This window comes from Phoca vitulina, unplaced genomic scaffold (genome assembly GCF_004348235.1).
Source record: "Phoca vitulina isolate PV1807 unplaced genomic scaffold, GSC_HSeal_1.0 scaffold27, whole genome shotgun sequence".
In the NCBI taxonomy this organism is placed as follows: domain Eukaryota; kingdom Metazoa; phylum Chordata; class Mammalia; order Carnivora; family Phocidae; genus Phoca; species Phoca vitulina.
The window spans coordinates 17,379,678-17,388,601 of record NW_022589730.1 but is presented as its reverse complement, the minus strand read 5'-3'; the positions used below and the strand labels follow the sequence as shown (position 1 = coordinate 17,388,601).

Here is an 8,924-nt window from a genome sequence, read left to right as displayed (position 1 = left end):
CACAGTAAAGAATTGGGGATCCTTGACTTAGTAGAAAAAGATGTGGTCATTCTTAACAGTAGCCTAAATATGACTCAACATGGTGATGAATGAGCCTGGCAAAAATTGATTGCAATGTTAGACCACATTAATAGGAACAAGCATCTAGAACGTTGCTTCTAAGTCTTGGCTGCACATTAGAATCACCTAGAAGCTTAAGAAAATATTGATGTCAAATTCTCGAGGAGGCTGATGTAAATGGTCTGAGATACGATTTTTTTAAAAGCTCCCAGGTGATTCCAGTGCACAGCCCAGGCTGAGCCCCTGAGACATTCCTGTTCTGCTGGGCTCAGGCCCAATCTTACCTACTGTTCCATCCACTTAAGTGAAATAAAGACAAGCCAGTTCCTATTCAAGGAGGAGTCAGAATTGTGAAAGAGCAACAATTCATTTTTATAAGAGGAACAATGGAGAAAGTACAAACATGAGGACACTGGAGAGACAGTCGGGAGGGAGTTCAGAGCTGGCATTCAGCATTGGAGAGCCTTCTCATGAAGAGACTTCTTTGTCTGGTAGGCTTTGTATGGTAGTAGCTATTATTATTACTTTTTATAAAATAAATGTTTATGGGGCACCTGGGTGGCTTAGACGGTTGAGCGTCTGCCTTCAGCTCAGGTCATGATCCCAGGGTCCTGGAATCGAGCCCCGCATCGGGCTCCCTGCTCGGCTGGAAGCCTGCTTCTCCCTCTCCTACTCCCCCTGCTTGTGTTCCCTCTCTCTCTGTCTCTATGTCAAATAAATAAAATTAAAAAAAAAAATCTTTATAAAATAAATGTTTATTTTTTTTAAAGATTTTGTTTATTTCAGAGAGTGTGCCCGCACACGCATGAGGCGGGCAGGGGCAGAGGGAGAAGCCGACTCCCCGCTGAGCAGGGAGCTGGACCCGGGGGCTCCATCCCAGGACCCTGAGATCATGACCTGAGCCGAAGGCAGATGCTTAACTGACCGAGCCACCCAGGCGCCCCTAAAATAAATGTTTAAAAACAGCACTATCCAAAGAGGGATGCTGCCCAGGGAAGCAATGAGTCCTCTTTTGAGGGGCATGCCGAAGGAGCCTCCTGCCCGATCACTGGCAGGGATGTCCCAACAGGTTCTGGAAGTGGCATGGGTGACAGTTACAGTCAAAGTGACCCAGTCCAAGCAGGAGCATTGACCGGCACTTTCCGGTGTCAGGCATTGTGCTAAGAGACCGCATTCCCTTATGTTCAAGGTCACACTATTCCCACAGGCAGGGGACTATTATTTTTCCAGTTCATACTGGAGGATGTGGAGGCTCCAAGCCCATCCGGTGTCACATGTAACCCACAGGTGCCCTGATGGATGGTCTTCTCTGATTCTAGAACATGCGGATGTGTAAATACCCCAATACAGGCCTGAGTTTTAGCAATAATGAGGCAGTATTTCAAACGGCCTCTCGGGCTCTGACCTATGCAGATGAAAGGTGGTATTTGAAAGCTTTCTCTTCAGAATCTCAAATGTCAGCACTTCAAAGAAGGTGAGAGGCGACCTAATCTGCTCCCCCATCATCAGTTTACAAATGAGGAAACAGGCTTGGAGAGTCCCCAGTCTCCTTGCAAGTTACACAGCTAACACTCAGATCGTCTGACACTGAGAAGAGCTTTCTTGTTCCTGCCCTAATCGAACGGTCCTACCTTTGCTCAAAACACTCTGGGAGCTCAGCTCCTCTCAGGGAATTGCTTTCAGGGCCAAATCAACCAGCACACAGGAGGACTCCACCTCTTCCCTTTATTGATATATTTTGACTTGGATTCAAAACAGCATTACCGAGCCTCTGCTTTATGCTCCAGACTTGACTCTGAATGACTCATGACTAATTTGCAAGAATTAAATCAGCCCACAAAGAATGCACATGGCCACCATTGAAGGATTTACAAAGAAAGATCTTTTGTTCCCAAATTGCTTTCAAAGTAATTTCCAAAGAAGGGTTGCCAAAGGTCTACTGAGCAATGTCAGCATCACTGACATAGGGCATACCTGCCTGGGGAAATCCCACTGCAGAGCCTAGCGGTCCCTGATGCTATGCACCCCACATGGGTGTATGCGCCCCACATGGGTCATCCCGGTGTACGTGCCCCACATGGGTCATCCCGGCTGCCACCCACCAGAGCGGCTGCCCTCTGGGAAGAGGCTGCCAAGCGAGGGTGACATTTCTCAGCACCCACCCCTATCCACCCACCCCAGACCTCACATCTAGATGTTCACCAGTATAAATAGAGGAGATGAGTGTCACTTCTGGGCAGAGGTGAGTAGGAGAAAGGAGTGCCTTCTCTACTCTGGCTCATTTCCTATCAGGGAGCTGAGTGGAAATGACTCTCATGCCCCAGGGAGGGTGGAGCCCCAAGAGGGAAAGAACCTGGGTCAGAACCGGTTCTACATTCTTTTTTTTTTCATTTATGCATTTTTATTTGCTAATGTTTATATCAGTACACTAAAACTAAATTTTAGAGACACTGGATATCATTAGTTTGGATACCATTAGTGTATTATAAAAGAGAGACATGAAAATTATTTACATGATGAAAGATTTCACAACTTCACTGGAATGGGCAGCTTCACTTCATGCCATTTTAATAATGATTTCAGTCCACATACTCCCCGAGAATATCACCATCTCTAAATAAGAAATAATTCTTGTCATTCTAGAACTACTTTAGTGCCCCCATATTCTGGGAGAAGAACTTTATCTCCAACTTTCACACTAAGTCGTTAAATCTCTCCACCCTTTCCTTTAGAGCCTATCCAACAGCTACTACTGTTGCTTGCAACACTTTTTCTTGAGATTTTTTTGGAAGCATAATACCTCCTTTGGTTACAGTTTCAGCTGCATTCCTTTCAACTAAAACTCGGTCAAAGAGGGAAGAAACTTTCTGAACGCCTGCCCTGCCATGACTCTGGCCGCCGCAGTTCAGACTCTGCTCTGGAGCTGCCCACCGCTGCAAGGAGACCCGCAGTCCAACCCTTGGGCCATTCGAACATCCGGTTCTACATTCTATCTGAATAAGGAATCGACTTTTGTCTGTTAAGGTGTTAAAACATGGAGACGCATCTGATAGGGCAGCTAGCATAACCCTAAGACAGCGGTCAAAATCAGATTTCACCAAAATCTAAATATATAAACACAGAGCCCGTCACCTTGCCTGGCCCCCTCTAGGCACTCAATAAATGTGCATTGGGTAAATGAATACATGAATCTAAAGTGTATGATTAATGGTATACTTCGTTGAATGGAAGTTAGGAAATTCTAATAAACAATTTTTAGGGGCGCCTGGGTGGCTCAGTCGTTAAGCATCTGCCTTTGGCTCAGGTCATGATCTCAGGGTCCTGGGATCGAGCCCCGCATGGGGCTCCCCGCTCCGCGGGAAGCCTGCTTCTCCCTCTCCCGCTCCCCCTGCTTGTGTTCCCTCTCTCGCTGTGTCTCTCTCAGTCAAATAAATAAAATCTTTTTAAAAAAATAAATAATTTTTAGGATGTGGAGGGTGTTTTAATACCCACTGAGCGCTGGTCCTCCAGCGGCATGTAAGAATGAGGGAAATGGATTGTAGCTGGTACAGAGAAAAAGCCACACCCCAAAATAGATTTCTTAGTCCAAGAAGGTCATTTTTATGCCTGGAGAGTTCTGAAAACAGACTAATGAGTCTCTCGCATCATGTGAATTGAGGGTTCTTCGCTGGCTCCTGGGTAGACGGAGAGCCTCATGCGGGCCCTGTGTAGCAGCCTGGAAATGCTGCTTCCTAGAACCTCGGGGCTGGAGGTTGCCAAGTTCCTGAACAGTCCTGCGTGTCACCGACAAGGCACAGACAAGCCACAGCTTGGGGATGCAGGCAACTCACCCAGGGTCTCTCTCGGCCGTCCGTGGGTCCACAGCTGGAAGCCGGATAGTGTGGATGAAGGGTGGGGATCATGGGACCCAACTGCCCTGATGTGAATCCTAGTCCCACTCCTTGCAGATTACTTAACTTCCCCATGCCTCTACTTCCTCATCTTTAAAATGGGGGTAATTAGAATAGTACCAACCTCATAGGGCAGTTACAAATATGAAATAAGCTAGTATATTGAAAGTGCTCCACATGGGGCTCAGCACACAGTAGGTCCTAGGGAAGGGTTAGCGCTTGTCATATCTTTACTACTGAGTTCAGATGGCCTTTTCCCCATGTCAGTGTTCTTAGGCTTCCAGAATGAGGTTGTTAAAATAATGAAAAATGGAGAATCATCATGAAGCAGAGGATGCCAGGAAGTTCTTATACCAGGTTTCCAGAACACACAGCCTGAGAAACCAAAAGCTTATTACTGCGGAATAAAGCGTATGAATTGATACTTGGCACACATGGAATCATTCATTATGGGAATGGAGAATTCGGGCTTATTCATGTCTCAGGAATGCTCCAATGAGAGTTTAAGTATGCTATTGTTCTTCAGTGTATAGTAAAGGAAAAGAAAATACAGTGAGTGAAAAAGTAATCCTAAATGAGAGAGAGAATAGGAGAAGCAGCCCAGGAAATGAAAGTGGTCAACTGCTTTTCTCTGGTTTGGATGGTAAGCTGCGGAAGACATTGACTGTTACGGATTTTATATTGCAAGCAAGTTTGTCAGGTTTTGGGAATCTTAGAATGTCAGGCTTTTTCAGAATTGCCTAGAATCAGTTAGTGCACATATATCCTCTCATCAAGTTCCCCTGGCCCAACCTTCACTCCAGGGCAGAATTCCTTATTAAATCCACGGCAGATGGTCACCCAACTTCTGCTTGGAGACTCCTTGGTGGGAGCCTCAGGGAGCCGCAGGGCTGCCCACTCCTTACCAGGAAGCTCTAATTGTTACCTAATCCTTCCCTACACCGAGCCAACAATCTGCCTCCCTGGAATGTTGGCCCTTCGCTCCTACATTTATCTTCTGGTGTGCAACATAATACATCTCTTTGCTTTCTCCCTCTTGATGGTGCTACAGTGGAGTTAGACGTCCCCAGGTGGAGCGCTGGCCTTGACATACTTATCTATTGGCCCTCACATAGTTACCGAAACTCTCATTGCCTTGATTTATTTTTCTTTAAAGAGGGGCATTGAGTTTTCAGAAGGTTCCTGTGAAGGTCAAAGTAAGTAAGCACAATGTAGACAAAGCATGGAGAATAGAGTCTGGAACCCAACAGTTACCCAATAGATGGTATGCTTATGGGACCCCCAACGTCTTCTCTAAGTTAAACATCTCCATTTCCTCCAGCTGTTTGCACTTGCTTGGGGGCCAGTTCCTGCCCCTATTCTCGTTTGCATCTCTTCAAATGCTGGCCTACAAGCTTTATTTCTTCCTTCATTTGTTCCATCTCCATTGGTCCTCGTCCTGGAGAGGCTCATGGTGAAGACAGACTCAAGCAAGAAGGGGTGCAGCTGTTCTGGAGTAGGAGGATGATAACTCTGGGGGCTGCGCCATGCTGGTGGGAGGAGGCCTTTGGGGTGCCCAGGAGGAAGTCAAGGTTAAGGGTCAAGGTAGCGGTGGCTCTTCCTGGGTCATGGTGTATGGAGGGAGAGAGAGCCAAAGGGAGAGATTCGAGCTTTGCTCCTTGAATGTTCAAGCCTCCTCCAGGATTGAGTGAAGATATTCTGTCCACAAATAAGTGGCTGTGACCTTGGAAGATACTTCCTTTATCTTGTGTCCCTCAGGACCTTGAGCTCAGTTAATGAGGTATAAGAGGGGGTTTCTTGCTAAATTGGGTCTTTTTGCCACCCTCAATCTGGGCACTAAAGTGTCATGAAAACAGTCTTAATTTGTGTCCCCCTTTTGCAGCCACACATAGTGATGATGTTACTCATTGACTAAGCTTGTGGTTGACTGAAACCTTTACATTTTTTTCATAAGAACCACTTTTATTTATTTTTTTAAATTTGTTTAAGATTTTATTTTTAGGTAATCTCTACACCCAACACAGGGCTTGAACTCACAACCCCAAGATCAAGAATTGCATGTTCTACCGACTGAGCCAGCCAGGTGCCCCATGAGAACCACTTTTTTTTTTTAAGATTTTTTTTATTTATTTGAGAGAGAGAGAGAGAGAGAGTGCGTGCGCACAAGTGGGGGGGGGGATGGGCAGAGGCAGAGGGAGAAGCAGGCTCCTGCCCAGGAGGGAACCCAACAGAGGGCTCGATCCCAGGACCCTGGGATCACAACCTGAGCCGAAGGCAGACGCTTAACCGACTGAGCCACCCAGGCACCCCAAGAACCACTTTTAAACAGGTTGTCCCCATCCTGAACATGTATAGCTCATTTTGGAAATCAAACTGGGAAAATGGATAAGAAACTTTACAGTGCCTAGCCAGTTGTAAATGTTAAATAAATGACAGTATTAGTATTATCCTTGTTTGGTTTAATTTTCCTGATTTCAGAAATCTAGCTTGTTGAGGTTGGGTAGTAATTCTATCGTATCTACACAAACACACACACACACACACACACACACACACACACTCACACATACCCTCCCAACTTAGACCTAAGCCCACATTTGACCAGTGTGCTGAGTGTGTCCTAGAAATTAATGTGATGATAGAATCTGACAGACTTCCAAAGCACCCATTGGAAGGAATCCTCCCACTCCGTTTCCCTCTTCCCATCCAGAAATATATCCCTCACCAACATCCAACATTTTACAAGAACATTTTGCACTGGTGCAGCATGGTCCCCTCTATTATTCAAATTTAAGCTGCCAATATCTGGGAGGAAGCGCATATGAATCCCCTAAAACCTTAGACTCAATTAGGCAGTGAGCATTAGTGTCCTTGGCTGTGGAGAGAAGGCAGAAGCAGAAGGAGGCAAAGAGGAGACAAACCGGGAAGAAAGGGGCAAACAGGCAGAGAACAGCCTTCATTTACGTTCCACACTTGTCCTGGGAGGAAGTTTTCATGACACGACACAGAGAAAGTGGAGTGAACTGAATGCTGATTCCCTCCTAATTCCTGGTATGACCTTATTTGGAAGAAGGGGCTTTGCATATGTAAATACGTTAAGGATCCTGAGATGAGATGATCCTGCGTTATCCAGAGGGACCCTAAATCCAATGACAAGAATCCTTCTAAGAGAGAGACAGAGGGAGCTTTGAGACTCCAGAGAAGGCCATGTGAAGACAGGCAGAGACTAGAGTGACACAGCCAAGGAAGCCAGGGAACGGCTGAGAGCCCCCAGAGCAGGAAGAGGCAAGGAAGGCTTCCCCCCAGAACTCTCCGAGGACATGTGGTCCTGCTGACACCTTGATTTCAGGCGTGTGTCTTCCAGAACTGTGAGAGAATACATTTCTTTCATGTTAAGTCACCAAGTTTGTGATAATTTGTTACAGCAGTCACAGGAAACTATGACAGAGGGTATTTTCCCTCCCCAGAGAACTCCTCTCGGTCTGAAGGACCTCCCCTGGAGAAGACGTAAACCACCTCTTTGCTCTCTGACAGTCTCACAACCATGAGGAAATAGGATGAGAGGTTTAATATCAAGTGGAAAAACTCAAACAGATGATTAAGGAATTAATCTGTCACAAGTCAGATGATAACATCTAGGTGAGCAAGAGGCATTCCAAGTTCATAACTGTCAAGGCTGGACAGGCTCTGCCGAGTCACTGACAGGTCTGGCCTGAGGGGAAGAAATGCTGCGCCCGTGACTGGCGCTGGCTGCCATCTTGGATCCCAGTGAGGCAGGAAGGCGGCCAAGCTGGCGGAATGAGCATGTGACTGGGAGCCATCCTGGATCTAGGACTTTCCTATTGGCCAGAAAGAGACATTTATCTTCCCTAGTCTTTAGCTTCCTGGAATGGAGAAAAAATAATATTTCAGCTCTAAGAATACTTCTGTGGGCTAATCTATTCATGCCTGTAATGCATGTAACTTCTTTTTTTCCCAGTAAAGTCCCTAGTGTGGTTTTTAATAGGGCCATAAATATGGACAGACAATGCTGTCATTTCTAGTCTACATGTGATTTTTTTTTTTTTTGTATTCATCAGGATAGTCTGGGTTATGCTGTGGTAACAGACACCCCCAAATCTCAGTAGCTTAAAACAATGAAGGTTTCAAATTGTGTCCTTTCAAAATTTCACACGTCAAAATCCTAACCACCGGTACCTCAGAATGTGACCATATTTGAAGATAGGGTCTTTAAGAGGTAAGTAAATTAAAATGAGATCATTAGGATGGGCTCTAATCCAGTATGACTACAGCTCTTTTTTTTTTTTTTTTAAAGATTTTATTTATTTATTTGATAGAGAGAGACAGCCAGAGAGGGAACACAAGCAGGGGGAGTGGGAGAGGGAGAAGCAGGCTTCCTGCTGAGCAGGGAGCCAGACGCGGGGCTTGATCCCAGGTTCCTGGGATCATGACCTGAGCCAAAGGCAGACGCTTAACAACTGAGCCACCCAGGCGCCCCGACTACAGCTCTTATAAGAAGAGAAAATTTGGACAGAGACACACACAGAAGGAAAATAGTATGAAGATAAAGAGAGAAGATGGAGATTGGCTGGGAACAGATTCTTCCCTCGTGGCTCTCAGGAGAACCAACGCTGCTGATGCTTTGCTCTCAGACCTGTAGCCTCCAGAACCGTGAAAAAACACATTTCTGTTATTTAAGCCATTCAATCTGTAATCTTTTTTTTTTTAAATGACAGCCCCCAACAAACTACTACAAAGGCTTATTGGCCCATGGGTCATAGTTCGTTGATCCTTGATCTACGTGAGTTTAGTGCAGAATGTGCAACGGCATCTTTTATCTATTCTAGCCCAAGAAGCCAAATGGCAGAAAGCTTTGATGGGTAAATGGACGTTTCTCAGTTGTTCCAAGAGAGAAAATTGGTGAGGGAATGGAGTCATGACAGGGCACAAGTGTAATCACCATCCCAGATTATG

General features: G+C 45.7%; 1 pseudogene; it reads right to left on the bottom strand.

Annotated features, from left to right (window-relative positions):
* Window positions 1–2,547: 2,547 nt before the first annotated feature.
* LOC116643855 lies at window positions 2,548–2,947 on the bottom strand (annotated as a pseudogene).
* Between the last annotated feature and the right edge of the window lie 5,977 nt (window positions 2,948–8,924).